The following is a 23,173-nucleotide window of genomic DNA, read 5'->3' as shown; positions in this document are numbered from 1 at the left end:
ACAGAGACCAGTATTTTGTTTGTTTGTTTGTTTGTTTGTTTGTTTGTTTTTTGAAATGGAGTCTGGCTCTGTCGCCCAGGCTGGAGTGAAATGACGGGATCTCAGCTTACTGCAACCTCTGCCTCCCAGGTTCAAGTGACTCTCCTGTCTCAGGCTCCTGAGTGGCTGGGATTACAGGCATGCGCCACCATGCCCGGCTAATTTTTGTATTTGTAGTAGAGACAGGGTTTCATCATGTTGGCTAGACTGGTCTCAAACTCCTGACCTCGTGATCCACCTGCCTCAGCCTCCCAAAGTGCCGGGATTACAGGTGCGAGCTACCGCACCCGGCCAAGACCAATATGTTTTAAAATAACTCACAGCAGGATAATGTTTTCCTCAGTCTTCTCAAGGTAGATTGGAGCATCTATTCCAAAGAGCCCTTCTTCCTCCCCTTCTGTGCCCATTTTCAGTCCTTAGATACTATTTTATAGATCTTCTGAATGCTATATCAAAATAAAGATAGGCTGAACTTTCTCCTTGCTTCAGGAAAATAACTCAGTCGGCCCAGCCATGCACCTGATATTCCTTCAAAATCCAGATAACAGAATTTAAGATTTTTAAATTCTTAAGCCATCACCTTCAAACTATCTTTGTTATAATCTGCAAGTGCTTGGAGAAAATTATTACTTAATGCAGAAGATACATGTAAACGGCAAAGAAAGAAATGATTAGTGGCACATAATCCATTTTCTTTAAGAACGTGGTTTTTAAACATCCAATTTCCCTATAGAGAATTTGAAAATGCTACATACTGCCTGACCTGTCCATCAGAAATTGAGTCATTTGATATGGCAAGATCCTGTATGACTCTGCATATTTTCTCACTGTACCTGTATGTCTCCAGATTATTCTGATGTTTGTTCATCTAATTTAGGCTATTTCTTTTCTTTTCTTTTTTCTTTTTTTTTTTTTTTTTTTGAGATGGAGTCTTGCTCTGTTGCCCAGGCTGGAATGCAGTGGTGCAATCTCAGCTCACTGCAACCTCCACCTCCCGGGTTCAAGTGATTCTCCTGCCTCAGCCTCCTGAGTATCTGGGATTACAGGCGCCCACCACCATGCCTGGCTAATTTTGGTATTTTTTAGTAGAGTCGGGGTTTCACCATGTTGGCCAGGCTGGTTTCGAACTCCTGACCTCAGGTGATCCACCAGCCTCGGCCTCCCAAAGTGCTGGGATTACACGTGTGAGCCACGGTGCCTGGCCAGGAGCCATTTCTTAAGACAGTGTTTATTGACCCTGGGTGCAAGTTAGAATGACATGGGAACTATTAGAAATTGTGACGTCTAGGCTGCACCTCAGACTCCTTTGTGTACTGAACATTGCTGTATCCTTGCTACAGCGGAACTGAGTATTGTGACAGGGACCTTCTGGCATGCAAGGCCAAAGATACTTATTATCTGGCCTTTTACAGAAAATTTGTTGATCACTGATCAAGAAACCATAATAGTGAATCAAACCAAGGATGAACAGCTTTCTAAAACTACATATGTGTCTCTAATTTAACAAATCACGCACTCCGCAATTCATAACTTACAGTGGGCAATTGGGGGTGGGGGGTAGCAGGAAAAACTGTCTTCACCATTTTTCACTATTTGGTCTCTATAAGAAATCATTATCTGCTCCCTTCTGCCCTTTAAAAATCAGTAACTTGCAAAGGAATTGAGAAATTTAATTTAAAAGTCTATGAGGTCAAACACAGCTGTCTTTCATTGAAAGGGATTAAAGAGCATAAAGTTCCAGTTAAGAGGAGTAAAATTAGGGATCTATTGCACAGGATGGTAACCACTGTTAATAATAATGCAATGTATATTTCAAAATTAATGAAAGAGTAGATTTTAAAGATCATAAAAAAGATAAGTAGGTGGGGTGATGGATATATTAATTAGATTTATTTAATCTTTTGATAATGTATACATATATCAAAATATCACATTGTACCCCATAGATGTATACAGCTATTTTTAGTCGATTAAACATTTTTAAAAAGTTTTAGGAGCTAGACTGCCCTATAGTACTATTTGAAACAATCTTTTGATTGCCTGTTTGGCATCACTGTTATCTGAAGCTGTTCTTTGCTTTTTGAATGTGCTAAGCTCTTTTTGTACATTGGTTAAATATTATTGTAAGAAATACAATTTTTGAGTAGATATTAAAACTGGAATCCCTTCTCACAATTATAAGGGGAAAAATCCATAGCAACAAAATAGCCTAAGTCTTTGTCTGTTAATTAAATGTAAGTTAATGGCTGTTTAGGAAAACAAAAAGTGCCACCTGGGATAGAAAATTTAATTAGCTCCAAAAGAACGTAAGTCAAAGACTCCTGCATTAGTTTTCTGTTGCTGCTGTCACAAATTACCACGAAGTTAGTGGCTTAAAACAACACAAAATTTATTACCGCACGGTTCTGCAGTCAGAGTCTGACATGGGTCTTACTAGGCTAAACTCGGGGTGTTGACAGGGTGGCATTTCCTTCTGGAAGTTATAGGGCAGAACCTGCTCCCTTGCCTTTTCAGCTTCTAGAAACAGTCTGCATGGCTTGATTCACAGACCCCTTCCTCCACCTTCAAAGACCTCCTCATGTGACAATCACTCTGACCTTCCCTTCTGACTCTTTTCCACTTTTAAAGACCCTTATGATTATGTTAGGCTTGCCCAGAGAATCCAGGATAATCTATTTTAAGATCAGCTGACTTGCCACCTTCAATCCATTTGCAACCTTAATTTCCCTTTGCCATGTAGTGTGTATCCTACATATGTTACAATATGTAGTATACTCACAGGTTTCAGGGATTAGGATATAAGCATCTTAGGAGGGCCATTATTCTGACAACCACAAGTCCAATTGTAGTATTTCTGGGAGGGAATGAGTGGATTTACCCCCATCTGAAGACCATTCTCCTTTTTCTAAGGAATTCCCCATTGTCTGAATCTGGGTGAAAACCAGAACCCCAGTTCCCTTTCTAGAAACGCCACTCCTCTCACACTTGACAGCTAGAGCACAAGCCAACCAGCTGCACCCACCCTGGACTTAGAATCTTGGCGGAGCTCTTTAATTTTATGGGGATAAACATTATTCATGGTGGCAATGGTAATAGTGGTTGTGAGAATTGTGAGGTGTGTGGCAAAGGCAGCAGCACCAGGACTTTAGATGTGATGGGTTTTAGCATTTAATGGCGGCAGTACAAGAAGTGTGGTACCGTCAAAAGTCACCTAACGAGAATGTTCTCAGGGTGACTGTGCCCATGCTTCTTCCACCTTGGGCAATACTCATATTTCTTGCCTACATTGATTGTCAGTCATTTTTCGCACCTGGTTCTCTAAGCTGTGAACTACCCATATCCCTGTAATTCATTTCTTTTCTTCTTAAATTGACCATAATCAGGTTCCGTGGATTGTAACCAAGAATCTTTACTGATTGATATTCTTTTGAGTAAGAGCCTTCAGGAAAATTTTATTTTCAATGGCTTGCTCTCTGTAAGAACGCCTGACTTATAAATTAGGAAACTTGGAGCAAAGAACAAGTTGTCAGAATAATGGCACAGCTTCATTGGTCAAGTAGGAGCTAAGACAGCTGATAATCTGGTAGGAATGCCCTTTATGCAGATGACAGGGGAATCAATGTAGAAGTCAGAACGATGGTAGAACTAGGCTTTGGTTGGGCAATCTTGATAACTGAGGAGGTAAATTTAGAATGTGAAATACGGCAGCAGAAGCCTAGGGGAGAAAGATTACTTTTTTAAAAAAATTATACTTTAAGTTCTGGGGTACGTGTGCAGAACGTGCAGATTTGTTACCTAGGTATACATGTACCATGTTGGTTTGCTGCACCCATCAACCTTTCATCTACATTAGGTATTTCTCCTAATGCTATCCCTCCCCTAGTTCCCCATCCCCCGACAGGCCCAGGTGTGTGATGTTCCCCTCCCTGTATCCATGTGTTCTCATTGTTCAACTCCCACTTATGAGTGGGAACATGCAGTGTCTGGTTTTCTGTTCCCGGGTTAGTTTGCTGAGAATGATGGTTTCCAACTTCATCCATGTCCCTGAAAAGGACATGAACTCTTTTTTTTTTTTGCATGGCTGCATAGTATTCCACGGTGTATATGTGCCACATTTTCTTTCTTTATCCAGTCTATCATTGATGGGCATTTGGGTTGGTTCCAAGTCTTTGCTGTTGTGAACAGTGCCATAGTAAACATACGTGTGCATGTGTCTTTATAGTAGAATGATTTATATTCCTTTGGGTATATACCCAGTAATGGGATTGCTGGGTCAAGTGGTATTTCTGGTTCTAGAGCCTTGAGGAATCGCCACACTGTCTTCCATAATGGTTGAACTAATTTACACTCCCACCAACAGTGTAAAAGTGTTCCTGTTTCTCCACATCCTCTCTAGCATCTGTTGTTTCCTGACTTTTTAATGATCGCCATTCTAACTGGCATTAGATGATATCTAACTGACTTTTTAATGATCGCCATTCTAACTGGCGTTAGATGATATCTAAATGGTTTTGATTTGCATTTCTCTGTTGACCAGTGATGATGAGCTTTTTTTCATATGATTGTTGGCCGCATAAATGTCTTCTTTCGAGAAGTGTCTGTTCATAACCTTTGCCCACTTTCTGAGGTGGTTGGTTGTTTTATTCTTGTAAATTTGTTAATATTCCTTGTAGATTATGTATATTAGCCCTTTGTCAGATGGATAGATTGCAAAAATTTTCTCCCATTCTGTAGGTTGCCTGTTCACTCTGATGCTAGTTTCTTTTGCTGCGCAGAAGATCTTTAGTTTAATTAGATCCCATTTGTCAGTTTTGGCTTTTGTTGCCATTGCTTTTGGTGTTTTAGTCATGAGTCTTTGCCCATGCCTATGTCTTGAATGGTGTTGTCTAGTTATTGTCTCGTCCTAGATAATCAAGTAAGTCATAGGAGAAAAGCTGCATTTGGAAGCACAATAAGCAGAATTCAGCTACTTAGAGAAGGTGGCAAGCAGGCTTGAGATGACAACATTGCTCCAGTGCCAAAAGCAATTCAGGGGTTTCAAGGAAACCGGGAGACCAGACCCATCTCATGGCCTGAGCCAGCAGATTGGAAATGAAGAAGTTTGGGGGCAACACAAGAATCACTCACAATCAAATAGACACTGAGTAGATGCCAGATATATTAATTCTACTCCATTAGTAGACTGATGTTTGTACTCTAATTTTTGCAGTCACTTTGAAATTGAGCTAAGTTGAGCCCCGGGTAGAAGGAGTCTTCTCTTTCATTTGGCCAGGGTTTGAGATGAAAGTGACTGATGTGCACCTTGCTTAATCAATATCTTGATAGTATTCTCATATGAAGATGATAGAAGCTTGGCAAAATGTTCTCAGTAGACTAGAAAACAAATTCTTTTAGCATTCAAGTTTTGTCATCTTTTTGGAACACCATGCCAGGCCGGTCTTGGTACTTGAATACTCTTGGATTCAAGCAGGTTGAAGACATTCTGAAAATGTTCTGAATCTCACACACAGAGTTAATGTCAGATTTAGATAACAGCAGGATAAAATGTATTGATATTAGGAGGGCAACAAAAAAGGACACTTAGATAACTGCAGCAGAGAAGCTATTAGTTTAGTAAACAAATTGGCTTTTAGTGGTGATTACGTCATAGCTCAACTCGAGTCTGAGACATGATATAGCCGCATGAATAATAACATCGTAGCAGAAGATTCATGTAGCACTGGTGCATAATTTACCAGATCTTGACAGTGACTAGAGACCCACAAAACTCCCTTTCCTCTCATGTATTCCTCAACCTCTACAAAGCAATGTTATTTTTTTCTGACCCCGTGGGATTCTCTGCCTTCTTTGGCATGGGTTTTCCCTGGTTGTGTTTTCAGGATACTCTGAAGGACGCGAACAATCGCATTATAACAGAAAGGACACAATCTTCATTCATGTTCCCATTAGGTTAAATGCACCTCAATTATGTTTCTTGTCCTCCTGTTGTTTGCTGTTATTACCCTTCCTGTATTTGTTCCCAGACACCTTAAAAACATGAGTCAGATCACTTTTTAGGTGTTGGGAAGGTGGGTAAGAGGAAGGAGAGTTGGTAAGAGGGCACAGAGAATTCTGCCTTGTTTCCTGTGCTGCATTGATCAAACTTAAATGTTATCCCAGGATTTGTGCGTTAAATCTGTGGCAGTTGTATTTTCATTTGTGTATTTAATTGCTTCATGCATATGCATAATCTCTGGGAACACTATATTGTGATAACTCACTTTGAATGTCAAAGGATTTTTTAAAAGCCCTCAGTATCCCACCCTTTTTGCTTAAGATGATTCCTTGGAAGTAGATTTATTATTTATACAGTGAAAAAAAGATCAAAAAGTTATTATTTACTAGGAATATATATGTGTCTTCTCCTAGTGGGTGTGAGTGTGTGTGTGCATGTGCAAACATACACAGTGTTTTCAGTGTATCAGCCAACCATGCAGCAACAGCCCTAATAATATGGAATTTTACAAGGAAGGATATTTAATCTAGATTTTTACCATTATCTTGACTGGGAGCAGCAAACTTTTCCTGTAAAGGCCAGGTGGTAAATATTTTTGCTTTGTGGACCACATGCTGTCTGTGGCATGTAGTATAAAAGAAGTCATGGACAATACGTAAATGAATATATGTGCGTATGTTACAATAAAACATTTTTTTCTTTTTTTTTTATTTATTTATTGTTTTTGCAAACACAGGTGCTTGGCCACATTTGGACAACAACCTCTAGTTTCCCAACTGCAGAGCTTGATTCTTATACTCAGTTAGGGTGTGACTCTCCAGGCATATACATGTAATAATTGGCAGAAGTTTTCTTTAAAATGAAGCTTTATGAAAAAAACAAAAATAAGAAAAGGAAAAGCAAAATAACAGCTGGTTTTCAATTCACTGAAACCATCCTCTATAATAAGAATCACACATATTTATTAAAAACACTTGACAAGGTACATAGAGCTGATTTCAGAATCCGTTTCCTTCTTTAAGTGACTGGAACCAGCTCTTGAGCTGGGTGATAAAGAATGGCTCTGGGACATTCAGGCTGTGTGACCTACATGCTTTGGAGAGCACAGTTTCTGGCATCAAGATAATTCTCATTGACCATAGATGCTTCTTAATATTTGCCGATTTATTGCTGAAACAAGTGCAGCAGATTAACATTATAGGACTGTGGTCTTTGGAATACTCTCGTCTCTCTATTGGATCAGTGTTTATTTTCAGTGTTTATTTGTATTCTGAAGGTGAGTTGGATGGATATAGCAACCTTAGTTGGCAAATCTACTTTTTTCTTGAAAACAGAATTGAAAATAAAATCCTGTTATACAGAAACGTTACATATCATGTCTAAGAGTATTAAACACTTCCCAAACCACACTCTCTCAGACACAAGTGGGAGCTTGAGATGCTAATTTTAGTTACTGAATGTCCAGTATGTGTTATATCTCCTTTCCCAAGGACCCCTCAAGAAGAGAGAAGACCATCTAAGCCTTATTACTCAAAGGGTGACCCATGGACCAGCAGCATCTACAGCATCAGGTAGCCTATTAGAAATGACAAATCTAAACAAGCTTCTCAAGGTTATTCATGTGCTCATTAAAACTTAAGAGGCACTGGTCTAAATAATCTATATTTCCAGTCATCTTACATCACTTGTATATATGGCATGGTATAAATAATAACTGAATGAGGAAAAAGATGAATGAATGTTTAATGATTAAATGCACTAATGCTTCAATGGATATAGATGATTAAATGAGTGAATGAATAAATAAATTTTCCTGAAATATGTAATCAAGTTTATAGAGTGTCTTGATAGTTTTATGAAGATGAAGTGAGTTATGCGAAACATTAGTAAACTATAAAGACTTACACAAATGTGCAGTGCCACATTAATAGTACAGATCATCTCATGACACATTAGTAATAATACAAAGAAGCCAGCAATAAATTTGCAGAGAGATGCTTTAATACTTGTATTCATTTATTCCGTGGGTAGCTTAAAATTCTTAGCCTTTATTGGTAAGAAGCATGGGAAAGTGTTCTTGAAGGACATTGGTTGGCGACTACATAAGTTATTGTGTGTAAGAACACTTCCAACTATTGTTCCTTCTGTGTGAATTGAAGAATGTTTTCCTGTGAGCACACTCTCTCACACACACACCCCACACATACACACACTCCAACAAATCCACACAGCTGTCAGTCTCTCCTTCATCTTGGTATGTAGAAACACGGTATTTCCACCTTGGTGTACAACAGAAAAATCTTGGCTTAACAGTGTAATGGATTGAAAAATTTCAGTTTGAACAGATGACATTTTCAGTCCTTTGGGATGAAAAGCACACATTGTTCAGTTCAGAAATACCATAATCTTCCAAAACGGATTGTTCCTTCTGATATGAGTGTGCATAAAGGCTGATCCTAGGCAAAGTTTAGTTCAGAGATATGGATAAAACTGCATTAACTCTATATTAAAGATACACAACTAATTTTTATAGGTTTGGGGACCCACAGACTAAGGGACAGACAGAGTGGCAAATAATTAACTGACTTACCTAGCAGTGAAGAAGAACTAGGACATTCCAAAAGTTACCTTGATTGCATACATCACATGTATAATAGGGAGCATACATTCAAGGTGTTTGTTTTAACTTCAGCACTTGTTTAGATTTTATACAGACTAATAAAGGACCCAAAACAGTTCATCTCTAATACGTTAACAGTTGACCGAATAGGGAAACAAGATTCAGAATGAAGTGAAATAATTCATATGAACAAGTTTGCCAGATAATTTATATGCAGAAAATTCAGTAGGGGTTTAGAAGCAGTAACTCAAAACAAGGCTAAATATTGATAAGGGCCAAGAATGGAGCCAAAGGCTATATTTCAGTTTGAAACTAAAGTCACATATCTAAAATATGAATATATTTATGTATAACACACATTCAAGAACACATTTTAAATGATGGTTTTGTTTTTATATTTCTGGGAGAATATTTGATTTTTTTAAGCACAAAGTTATTAGGTTAAGTTTCACAAATTATTTAGCCTTTTAAAATTACATTAAGTGCCATAAAAATTTTAAACTTGACCAAATTAATAAACCATTCAAGCTAGAAGACAGAAAATTCATGAATATGATAAGCAATGTTAGACATCAAAATTATTCAAAGCTAAAAATAAGTGATATTTTGTCCCTATCAACAAAATTTAAAATTGATCCTTGATCAATGCTAAAGATATGAAAAAGCTGGAAAAGTTATTGAATGTCATTGACACTGTAGATTGATACAACCCTTTAAATTGCATTTCAAAAAATAACAACCCATTTCTGGAAGTTCTCCTAAGATAAGAAAAAAATTATAGAAAGTAGCTTAATACAGCATTATATGTAGTTGGAGTCAGAAGAAGCAAAATTCCTCACATTAGAATCACATAAATCTAATAAAATATTGCAAAACTATTGAAATAATTATAATGTATCCCGGGTAACAATATGAAAATGCTTAAACATTAAAAAGATTTAAAAATAAAGTAGAATCAATGAAGATTAAATACTTAGAATAAGTACAACAAAAAATGTGCAAAACCCATGTGAGAAAATATTTTAAACACTATTGAATAACATAAGAGTAGACTTAAACAAATGCAAAAGCATTTGCTTGGGAAAATTCAACATTACAAGTTTTTGTAATTACATTGCAAACATTTGCTTGGGAAAATAAAACATTACAAGTATGTCAGAACTTCCTAAATTAATTTATAAATCCTATAAATTTAGCAAGTTATGTATAGAGTTAGATAAGCTGAAAATAGTTTATTTAGATAAAAAGCAAAACTATCCAGGAAAATATACACAAAATGGGAAAAAAAATGACTAGGTGAATTAGCTAGAATCAGATGTACAATAAAGTTTCCTTAATTAAAAATTGTGGTATCAGTACATGAACAGACAAATAGACCAGTGGGAAAGAACAGAAAGTTCAGAAATAGACTGAATACATATGGAAATTTAATAAATGATAAAAGTAGCCTCTCAAATCTCTGTGGTGAAGAAAGTCTTTTTTTTTTAATTGTGCTAGCGTAAGTGGATAACCATTTTGATTGAATTAATAAAACGCATTTATGTTTCATACTGTACACAAGAATAAAACAAGGATATAAATGTAAAAAACAAAACAAAACTGTTTAATTTATGTATGATAATATGGATGAGTTCCTTCTTGACCTTGGTATAAAAGAAGGCTTTCTGTGAATCAAAATCCAAATGCAATAAAAGAAAGATTGGTAAATTTCCCTACATAAAAATGAAAAATTTGCATGCCAAAAACCACTGAAAGCAAAGTCAAAAAAGACAATTTGTAAACTGGGAGAAAATAATTGCAACATATATCTAAGACAAATGGCTAATATTCTTACATATTAAAAATTCTGAAAAATTGAGGAACAAATATTTTAGGGGCAAATGACCTGATAGAAATAGGAAAAAGATATGAAATGACAATTTCAAAAATAATATTTAAAAATGGGCATCCAACATTCAAGAAAATAAAATTTGCTGATAATTAGGGAAGTATAAGTTAAAACAGGGATATCATTTTTATCTATTGGACTATCTAACATTAAAATAGTATCACATACAATATATGATCCAATAATCACTCTCCTTGGTATTTTCCCAAAGGAGATGAAAACATGTTCACACAAAATCCTATACACAATGTGTGTAGCAACTTGGAAGTAATCAAGATATCCTTCAGTAGGTGAATGGATAAACTGTGGTGTACCAAAACAAGGGAATAATACTCAGTGCTAAAAAGTCTCATTAATGCATTTATGGAGGAAACATAAATGCATATTACTAAGTGGAAGAAGCCAGTCTTCAAAGGCTATCCACTGTATGATCCCAACTATACGACATTCTCGAAAGGACAAAACTATAAAGAGAGTAAAAATATCAGTGGTTGACGGGGTTTGGGGGAAGGAAGGATGAATAGGCAGAGAACAGGGGATGTTTAGGGCAGTAAAACTTCTGTGTCATACCATAATGGTAGATACATACCCTTGTGTGTTTGTCCAAACCCACATAGAAAACTAAAAGTGAACCCTAATGTAAACTGTGGGCTTTGGGTTATAATGATGTATTAATGTAGGTTCATCATTTGTAACAAATGTATCACTAGGGTGGGGGATAATGATCAAGGGAGAGGCTATTCCTCTATAAGGCAGAGGTTATATAGGGCAGGGGTCCCCAACCCCTGGGCCGCAGACAGGTCTAGTCTGTGACCTGTTAGGAAATGGGCTGCGCAGCAGGAAGGGAGCAGTGGGCCAGCAAGCATTATTGCCTGAGCTCCACCTCCTATCGGTTCCTCGGCAGCAATAGATTCTCATAGAAATGCAAACTTTATTGTGAACTGCACATGCGGGGGATCTAAGTTACGTGCTCCTTACGAGAACCTAATGCCTGATGATCTGAAGGTGGAACAGTTTTATCCCTAAACCGTCCACCCCCGTGGGAAAATTGCCTTCCAGGAAACTGGTCCCTGGTGCCAAAAAGGTGGGGGACCACTGATACAGGAAATTTCTGAACTCTCTGTGCAATTTTGCTGTGAACCCATAACTGCTCTGTGAGAGAGGCTATGAGGAAATTGGCATTGCCATGCTTTGCTGACAAATATGCAACTTTGCACAATCACTCTGAAAGGAAATTTAGCACTATCTAATAAAACTACATATGCACTTGTCTTTTGACTCAACAATTCCGATTCTGGGGTGTATCTTCCTACCCTGAAGATACACCTTTCGGAACCTACCCTGAAAAATTCATGTCTCCAAGTTTATTCGTTGTTTGATTGCAAAATATTGCAAAAACCTATATGTCCATACCTAGAAAAATGATTGAATAAATTACAGTATATCCACATAATCAAGGGCAATGAAGCTATTTTAAAAAATGTGCAGAATGTCTGTGGACTAATAGGGAATGATTTCCAAATAGACTGATAAGGAAAAAATAAACTATTACCTTGCATATGCTACTGTTTTTGTCACGAAGAAAATCGAAAAAACTACACATGAATCTACTCATTTACACAACAGAATATAGAAAAAAAACCCAGAAATTAAAAAGTTGGTACCTAAAGAGGGGTCATTGAAAGCAATAGAAAGAAGTGATAAGTGAGTATGGGGTAGTAGAGAGAAGGAGGTAGTAGCACAACTTTTTGTGTATTCTTTTGTAGAGCTCTGGCTCTTAGAATTACAGTAATATGTCACATATCCCTAATTATGCAGTTATTAAAATCAACCACAATATAGGGCAAGAACCTAGAAGTGCAATAAAACAGTAGCAAATGAGTCTGACTATATTACAAATACAGTCCACACTGGGGGAATGGAGAAGACAATAGCTGACAAAATAACTTTAGAAACAATGTTTTGACTGGATTCTGTAAGTCAAGAGATAAACAGATCTATAAACAAATACTCTATATTTCTCACAGAAGTGTGGGCTAGCAATTCTGTAGCAACTTTAAGTGTACATCATAGTCAAATAAATATGCACACATAACACATCTGCACAAACATAAATGTGCATAGATACACATATGTACACACAAATACAGAAGTGTTTGTGTGTGTGTGTGTGCACATGTGGGTTGGCATACACACATACATTTCCTAGCTCTGCTGAGAGGTCTGGGAGCAATGAAACTCCAGGAACAATGAGCACAACTAGCATCCAGATTTTGGTCCCTAAACACCATTCTTCTGTCAAAGGAACCAGGGCTCATTGCAGAAGTGGTTGATTCCAGGGATTGGGCCAGGAAAGTACAAGATGAGCCAGAACAACTTGCAATGCCATAATAAGGGAGTTTTTGGAAAACATGAGACATTTGCAAAGGACATAGGAGCCAACTTGAAGGGAATTCTAATGGCCAAATATGGAACAACAATCTGAGCAACAAAATAACTAATAGTATTGGACCATAAGCCACAGGACAGAATAAATATCCATGAGCCCATACTAATCTGAATAACTGAACAAGTAAAGAAATTGCAGAAAGGAGTCTGTTGTTTGTCACAGAAAAATTCTATTGATACATATAAAAAGAGGAAAAACAAAAAATTACCACTGGACAAACACCATAGTTATTGTTCCAGACTAGACCGATCAATGAATCCTAAAATTGTTGAGCACATTTTTGAGAGCTGAATATTTACGTGGCCTCAAAGTGCCTTCCTCAGATTATTTATTATCTTGCCTAAGGCACAATGGGAAAATAGTAACTTTATAGTGGATGATCCCAGCAGATAACACCTTAACCAAGAGATCAGGTTAACATCACCCAGTAAGACATAATATCACAAATCCCATGATACAATGCACTGAGAAAGATACAACTTTACTTCTGCCAAAAGTGGATAGCCTTATTCCAAGCATGAAAAGCTTCAGACAACTCATAGTTAGAGACATTCTACAAAATAAATGCCCAGTAGTCGTCAAGTGTGTCAGGATGACAAAAGACAAGGAAAGATGAAGCACTGTTACAGTTGGAAGTAATCAAGGAGCCATATGACGTGGGATTCTGAATTAGAGTATTATAGTGATAGTATTACACTTGCTTTTGATCATTTTAATATGATTATGTAAGAAGCTCAGATTAGGGGATGCTGAGTGAAGGGTTACAGGAAGATTTGGTATTAATTTTACAATTTTTCTAAAAGTCTAAAATTAGATCATAGTCAAAAGTTAAAAATGAATCCATACTATGATTTATCATATCTACAGCTAACTAAATAATTGGTGTTTAACATTTGGATAAAAACTTTAAAAGAACATAGAAGAGTCAAAACAGGCATTAGAATGACAGATATTAAAAAAATACACATACAGACATACACATGTACATACGTGTGTGTGTGTGTGGTTCTGGAAATGTCCAGGTCATGTTAATCACTGCTACTAGTATTTTTTTTGGTAAAGGATAGGAACATATGAAGGTTAAAACCCAGTGAGGATTTTGGAAATGCGAGTTTGTAATTCACAGAATCACAGTATCAGAGACTTCAAATTTGTCAGGAACCTTAGAACAGCTTTGGCTGATATAATAAGATTTTACATGAATAATTAAACACTAACCATTTGCCCTGGATCTCCTTTAATCTCCCATCTGCTGCCCTCATTTTAAGAACCATCTGACTCACTCTCTACCTTCATTTTCTGAAATGTGTTTTATGCACTCTTTATCTAAACCATTTCTCTGAGATGCTTCTCATTCTTCTTTCAACTTCTTCCAACCTACTGTTGTCGTCAGAGAGCAGCTCACTTTCAACATAGTACTAGGTTAACACCTAAAATCAATTTTTGGCCTAGAACCAAAAATAGATTTTAGGTGTCAACCTAGTACTATGTGCATTTTTATGAAGAATCCTCTGTTAGCCTCAGGTGATCGCTAGTGGTGGAATGGCAGTTGCTGTAATATTTGGTTGATGTAAATTTCTGAGGGGAGAGAGAATTATTTCATATTAGCCCCAAGAGCACATACCTCCATAATAAAAAGGCTTATATTTGCTTTTCATTGGAAATCTAATTTTTCAGCAGAGAGAGGAGCAATGGAATGATACTTTCTTTAGAAAACGTGAAGCCTGAGGCATTAAAATTCATAGTTTATAAAATCAGAATTTTTTTTTTTTGAGACAGAGTTTTGCTCTTATCTCCTAGGATGGAGTGCAGTGGTGCAGTCTCAGCTCACTGCAACCTCCACCTCCTGGGTTCAAGTGATTCTCCTGCTTCAGCCTCCCGAGTAGCTGGGATTAATGGCGTGTACCACCACGCCCGGCTAATTTTGTGTTTTTAGTAGAGACCCAGTTTTACCATGTTGGCCAGGGTGGTCTCGAACTCCTGACCTCAAGTGATCTGCCTGCCTCGGACTCCGAAAGTGCTGGGATTACAGGCATGAACCACTGTGTCCAGCCCTAAAGTCAGAAAAATTTCTAAGAAAGCAACACAAAACATGAATTTCTATTTGCTTCCTCGGAAGTAGCCAGTGCTTTTATTTTATCCTGGCAAAAAGAGTTAAGCATATTTAAGTGAAAGAGGAGAGTGGGTTCTTATAGCTCCTTCACCCACACCACACATCCCACCCACTCTCCTCCCCAAATGCTTAGGTAATGCTGCATGTGTAAGTTTGATAAGTTGTATCTATTTCTGTAGATAGTTCTGGGTCATTTTATATTAGATGTTGCTGACACTTGGCTACCTAACTTGTTTGAGAATTATTTCACTGTCTGGGATAAACAGAAAGAAGGCCTGATCCTCTGTTGCCTATGATTTGTGTCATTAAATATCAGTGCTTCTGTTGGTTGCCAAACCATATACCCAAGATGGCATGGCATTCCTTTCTTTGGTCAACATTCAAACCTTACCAACTTCCTTTACATTCCTGTGCTACAGTAAAAGTATTCTTGCCTCAGACCTTTTTCACTTGCCATTTCTTCTGCCAGGAATGATCAGCTTGCTCTTCCTATAACCAGTCCATTTCTCGTGTTTCAAGTTTAGTACAAATATTATTTATTCAGACGGGCTCTCTTTACATGACACTCTAAAGTAGCCCCTCCCTCCACTGCATCGTTAGAAGTGGTTTTCTATTACAAAACATATGTTTTTTTCAAGGTGCGTATCACATTCCAGAATTACCTATTTACTTTCTAGTTTTTGGGATTAATCTCCCCATGAAAAAGTAATCATCGTAGGATAAGGATCATGTCTGTTTTTTCTGTCCAAACAGCAGCACTGAAGTTGAAACTATTACAATTTTACAGTTGAGATTTACAATTTTACAGTTGAGAAAAATGTTTTAGAGGCTAAAGGCTATGCCCAGATTATACAGCTGGTGACTGGTGGAGCCAGAACTCAAACACAAGCAGAGAGAATGGAGCCCTTGGCCACTTTATTAAGCTTTAAGGTTTAAATAAAATTAAGGACATAAATACTGACAGAACGTGATACACAGCACATAATAAATGACTGTGGTTATTAGTTTGATCTCATCTTCAAAATCACCCAAGGAAACAAAAGTATACTTCATTGCCATTTAACAAATGAAACAACAGTTTTCATTCAAAGAGGTTAAGAGATAAGCCCAAGAAAGTGGTGCCATTTTGGTGACCAACTCATCCTGATTTGCTTAGAATTTTCCAGGTTTCAGCACTGAAAATTTTTTTCAAGGAAAATTTAATCTCTGGGGTTTCAGTCCATTTTGACTACTGTATTAAAATACCTTTGACTGAGAAATTTTAATAACAGAATGTGTTGCTCACAATTCTGGAAGCTGGGAAGTCCAGGGTCTAGGCACCAGTAGATCTGGTGTCTGGTAAGACCCCGGGTCTCCCAGATGGCTCTTTCTTTTCTGAGTCCTCACTTGGCAGAAAGGAAAAACAAGCTCCCTCAGCCTTTCTAAAATAAGGGCACTCATCCCATTCATGAGGATGGGGGCCTTATGACCTAATCACCTTCTGTATTAGTCCATTTTCATGCTGCTGACACATACCCGAGACGGGGCAATTTACTAAAGAAAGAGCTTTAGTGGACTTACAGTTGCACATGGCTGAGGAGGCCTCACAATCATGGTGGAAGGTGAAATGCACATCTCGCATGGGGGCAGACAAGAGAAGAGAGATGGTGCAGGGAAACTCCCCTTTATAAAACCATCAGATCTTGTGAGACTTATTCACTACCATGAGAATAGCACAGGAAAGACCTACCCCCATGCAATTACCTCTCACTGAGTCCCTCCCACAACACATGGGAATTCAAGATGAGATTTGGGTGGGGACACAGCCAACCCACATCACCTTCCAAAGGCAGCACCTCTTAAAACCAACACCTTGATACCTTGGGGGTTAAGTTTCAACCTGTGAATGTTGGAGGGACATAAACATTCAGCCCATAGCACCTGATAAACCAGAACAGCCTCATAGAGTCAGCCTCATAGAGTCCATATTGAAATCAGGTCTATTTAATTCCCAATACCCTTTCTCCTTATCTCCCAATATTATATTGGATAGGCTCATGCCCCAGGACCTTCCTACATTGAATTTAATTGAATTTATTGAATTTTGTTATCTTTTCCCATTAGACTATATATAGAAGCTCCTTGGAAATATCAGAAAATTAAAGTGTTTATTTTAACACAAATGCATGGAAACAGTTTAATATGAAATCAATCCTTAGAACCCTGAAAATTATAACTTTGTAAGTACGGTATTATGTACTAAAGAACAGTGGGTCCAACCCCATAGCTATGAGAACTGCCACATCTAAGGGAACTGAGCTATTGCCTTCACATTTCCAACATTTAATTGAAGCCTTTTTAGAAAGAACAAGATGTCCTGTGAGCTTTGCCTGAGCCTGCTCTAGGATTCCACATAAATGAGTACAGCATCTCTAGATGATAAAAGGCATCCTAATATACCTGGTCACAGTTGAATCTCGATGTCACTGTCAAAGGGACGTTAGGGATAGAAAGTTTTTCTTGGGCAAAGGATTTAGACCTTTTATTGCTTTCCTAAAGCTGGAGAGCAGAGAGGGGGAAATCAGGGAATTATTTAAAACAACTTGTGTTTGCATATTAGCTCCCCGTGTTTCTTAAGATTTTTAAAAAAAATTTAATTAATTTTTAATGACAGATGCAACCCTATGCCTTTCCTGGAAGAATAAATTAAAAAAATGGAAACAATTGTATTTGGAATTCTGCACCATTTCTTAGCTTTGATGATAAGGAATAATCTGCTAAGGGCACTGAATACCTATAGCATTTCTCCACAATTTTTATAAGCACAGTATAACTGCAAAACATCCAGTTTGCTTACTTAGAAACTGTTTAAATGTTCACTTTCTTAAGAATAATCACAGTGAGTTCAGAACTAATAGCTTATTGACCATCACGAGTTTGCTCAGGGTGGATTTTGTTACCTTATTTTACAGGAGAAGAAATTAAAGTTCAGGTTAAATGACTTGCCTTCACAATCCCAGCGCCTCATCCAAAAATATAAAAGAAATTAAATGAATTGCCTCACATTCCTAGCTCCTCATCCAAAAAATGAAAGAAGGGAAGTGGAGGGGAGGGGAGAGGAGGGAAGGAGTAAGGGGAAGAAGGAGGGAGTGGGAAGTGGGGGAGGCGAGGGGATCCATTGAGAAGGCAAAATTTTCAGCTCAGCCTTGAAAGTTTTTGGACTTTATTCTTTCCAAAGTATTGTTCTGTGATTTTTTTTTGAAAAAAATTAGAAATAAATGATAAACCTTAGTAAATAAAGATTTCTGAGGGCCATTGAACAGAAGTGCCCTATTTTCTATATGGTAGCTATGCTTATACAAAATCTGGCTTTATGGCAATGTTGAAAGTACCACTGTCATTCTAATAGCAAATTATCACAACTTAGCCTACTTACAAGTGAAGCAGTTAAGAAATGTGCCTCCTTGCTAGATCAAATCTTTTATGAAGGGTAATAGAAGTAACACCAAATAGCATGACAGCCTTGGTAACTGGCAGCATGGAGGATGGGATAATTTTAATTTACACTCTAGAATTTTCAAATCTGAATCTTTTGGAAGAGAACAAGAGTGAAATTATTGCCCACCCCCCACAAATTTGCATCTTTCATGGCTGCATATATATATATTTCTAAATTGTTTTTTAAAGAGCTTTACCAATTTACACTGTTCCTTAAATGTATACACTAATTTTATTAAATTTATACCAGCCTGAGGTTTATAATGCCATTTAGGGGATAAGTGATAGTCCATCTATTCATACCTGATGCAGTTTCCAGAAAAGTAATTTTTATTTGAGCAGGTCTTATATATCTTTTTGATACTTATAAAGTATGCTCTGAATGCCTATTCATTCTCTTTTGGAAGGAAGTGTTCAAAATAGGGTTGGACATAGCTGGGATTTAAATGTTTCTTAATGTTAGTTTCTGATAGCTTTGTAGAATTTTTTTCAAATATATATACATATATACACATAATTATTTGTTTTAAGTTAATATTGATTTTATACTACTATTATGCGGTTTGGAGAATGAATTATATATGGTAGGGAAGATACTTTTTTGTTTTTTTTTTTCAGAGGGAGTGCAGTGGCTCAATCTTGGCTCACTGCAACTGCTGCCTCCCAGGTTCAAGCAATTCTCCTGCCTCAGCCTCCCGAGTAGTTGAGATTACAGACGTCTGCCACCACACCCGGCTAATTTTTGTCTTTTTAGTAGAGATGGGGTTTCACCATGTTGGCCAGGCTGGTCTCAAACTCCTGACCTCGGGTGATCCACCCGCCTAGGCCTCCCAAAGTGCTGGGATTACAGGCATGAGCCACAGTTCCTGGCTGGAAGATAAAATTTTGACATCTTTGATAAATTGCAAACTGAGTCAGAACAGTCACGATTGTGGTTATTTTTTAAAAAATAATTTATGGAAGTTTTTAAATTTAATTTTTATTTTTTATTATTTGTTTTAGGTTTAAGGTAGCGTTTCTGTGTAAAATATTCTAGAATGTGAAGATTTACAAAGCAAACTTGTTTCAAGTTCCTAACAGCCAAACTACCATGACCTGGATTGCTAGGTTTTTGGGAGTAGGAAACATGACACTCTTATGATAATATGTTAATTTTATACAATGCTTTATACAAGGATTGAGGGTAGGGTATTTCTATAATTCTTTCTGATTTAAAGAAAAGTAGAAACTTGGCAAAATTGGAAAGTTTTTAGAATTCATTAAAATTCCTTAACCTCTGTTTTTTAATGGCCACCCAGAACAGTGACAACATCAAATGCTAGTGAGGATGTGGTGCAACAGGAACTCTCATTTATTGCTGGTGAGAATGCAAAATGGTACAGCCACTTTGGAAGACAGTTTCCTACAATACTAAACATATTCTTACCATATAATCCAATGATCATGCTTCTTGGTGTTTACCCAAAGGAGCTGAAAACCTGTGTCTACATATCAACCTATATACAGATGCTTATAGCAGCTTTGTTCATAATTGCCAAAACTTAGAAGCAACCAAGATATCCTTTAGCAGCTGAATGAATAAACTGTAGTACATACAGGCAATGGAATATTATTCAGTGCTAAAATAAATGAGCTGTCAAGCCATGAAAAGACATGGAGAAAGCTAAAATGTATACTACTAAGTGAAAGAAACCAATCTGAAAAGGCAACATACTGTGTGATCCTGACTATACGATATTCTGCAAAAGACAAAACTATAGAGACCATAAAAAGACCAGTGGTTTCCAGGGGAAGTGGAAGGAGGGATGAATAGGTGAAGCACCAAGGATTTTTTGAGGCAGTGAAATTCTTCTGTATTATACTATAAATTATTGATACACATCATTGTATATTTGTCAAAACCCACAGAATGCACAACACCAAGGGTAACCCTAATGTAAACTATGGACTCTGATAATGCTGCGTTGGTGCAGATTGATTAGTTGTAACAAATGTACCATTGTGATGCAGGATGTTGATAGTGATGGAAATTTTGTGTGTGTGAAGGAAGGGATATACGGGAAATCTCTGTACCTTCTGCTCATTTTTTTCTGTGAACTTAAAACAACTCTAGAAAATAAAGTCTATTTAAAAGGGAAAAAAGTCTTCACAATATGCTCATGCTAAATAGCAATTGCAAGAGAATGCTGCTAACTTCTCTCTGTCAACCTGTCTTTTTCTTTTTTTTTTTTGAGACGGCGTCTCACTGTGTTGCTCAGGCTGGAGTCCAGTGGCGCGATCTTGGCTCACTGCAACCTCCACCTCCCGGGTTCAAGCGATTCTCCTGCCACAGCCTCCTGAGTAGCTGGGACTATAGGCACACACTGCCGCACCCGGCTAATTTTGTGTATCTTAGTAGAGACGGGGTTTCACCATTGTTGCCCAGGCTGGTCTCGAACTCATGAGCTCAGGCAATCCGCCTGCCTCGGCCTCCCAAAGTGCTAGGACTACAGGCATGAGCCATTGCGCCTGGCCTCTGTCAACCTGTCTTGAGAAGTAATGACCAGATTCTCTAAGTCCAAGTGGTTAAATAGATTTTTCCTTGCACGTTGTCCTTAAGTCATTGAAAAAACACCTTTTTATTACCTCAGTTTCTATCATACTATGATGAAGGAATAAAGTACTAGCTTTGAGAATTCAAGAACTTTATAAATTATTAATTATTCAAAATTATTAAGCAACAGAGTTACAGTAATAGCATTCCTTTTCATAGAAGCTGGCAATGAGTAGATGCATTATGGAGTGTTTATTCTGGTTATAGCCTATGCATTTCTCTAACACAAACAGATCAACATCTGCCTTCTCTTCATTTGCATTCTAATACAGAGATGGCAAATGAAACAGAGTTGATAGTTACAGGACATTGAAAATTTAAATGTATTTTAAAATATTGTGGAAAAAGGAATTTTAATTCTCACCAATGGGTTTTATTTTAAAACCTGTACCTTTTGTAGACTCAGATTTTTGCCTTTGCTACTTGCTTATATCTAGCTCTAGTCATCTCCAAAATTAGCATCTCTGGGTGAATTCAAATAGTTAAAAAAAAAAACTCCTGTGGCCAAAATTTACGTGGTGAGATAAAATGAAGTGAAGAATTAGAGCAGCCATTTGGATACTATGTTTAGAAAAATAAATATTCTCCAGGAGAAAAAAATATGGTGACTTAAGTTGCCTCATTTTAAGGATGGCATTGGTTATAAGATCTAGAGATCTTATCTTTATTGAAATGGAGTTTTCTATCCTACATGTGGAAAGTACAGTGATGGTTATTCTTGTAATGGTGACTTAGAGGCATTCTAACAATTGAGGGATTGTATGAATTATGTGAATGTAAAATAAACTGTGATTTTAAGACTGAAATATTGTTGCATTTTTTTCAAATTATGAAGAGTTTTAATATAAGAGATTAGAGGCTTAAACAACTAGTGAAGGGGTAGACAAATGAAGCCTAAAGAAACTATTATCCAAAGTCTTAGCTTCAGCATCAAAGTAAGTGATTCTCAATAGCTTAACTGAAAATTTCTGCAGATCTCAAGAACTCCTGGGTATCTCCTAATGACTTTTATCAGTCTGAGGCTCCAATGAGGATGATTATCAAAAGTTCACTTGGAAACCACTTCAAACATTCTGTCTAGTCCCGTATCCCCCTGCCTCTTATTCTTTCCAGACTTCCCAATTGGACTTCAACCTCTGCCTTTCATAAACTCTAGCTCTATTTCAGGAACCATATGCAGAAGCAAATTCTGGAAAATGTAGCTCCCAGTTCCTCCTCTGCATTGAAGAGAAAACGTTAGGAAAAGCTGGTGGTAATGTCCAGTGGAAACAGATAAACAGATGTACCGTGATCTTACCTCTTCAATAGCTATTTCTTTGACATTGAGTGTTTTGATCCAATAATATATCTGCCTACATATTTTGCAAATAGTTGTAAGCCTGGTATACGTGCCTGAATTATTTTACAGATGCCTATAAAAATGTAGAGTTTACATTAAAAGAGAGAGAAAGAGAAAGAAGGAAAGAAGAAGGAAGGAAGGAAGGGGAAAGGATGAAAGAAAAAGAAAAGAAAAGGAAAGAAAAAGGAAGGAAGAAAGAAAAGGAAGGAAGGGAGGGATGGAGGAAGGGAAGGAGGGAGGAAGGAAGGAAAGAAAGGAAGGGAAGGAAGGAAGGAGGGAAGGGAGGGAGGGACAGAGGGATGGAGGGAGGGAAGAAGAAAAGAAGGGTTTACTGAGCTTCTTGGATCAGCAGATTATTGACTTTCCTTACATTTTGTGAATTTCAGGCCATTATTTCTTCAAATATTTCCCTGCTTTCACCCTCTTCTTTCGTTATGGGACTCCTATTACACATATGTATGCCTAACAATGTTCCACAGATCTCTGAGATTCTGTTTATATTTCCTATTTTTTCTTCTGTTTTATTTTCAGATAGTTTATACTGATCTATCTTCAGAATAATTGGTTCTTTTTTCCTGACCACATGAATCATTAATGGAGCTTCTTTTGAATTTTTCCTTTTATTTTACTTTTCACATCAAAATTTCCATTTGCTTTTTA

The sequence above is a fragment of the Nomascus leucogenys genome, chromosome 14 (genome assembly GCF_006542625.1).
Source record: "Nomascus leucogenys isolate Asia chromosome 14, Asia_NLE_v1, whole genome shotgun sequence".
Taxonomy (NCBI): domain Eukaryota; kingdom Metazoa; phylum Chordata; class Mammalia; order Primates; family Hylobatidae; genus Nomascus; species Nomascus leucogenys.
This window is presented reverse-complemented; position numbering follows the sequence as displayed.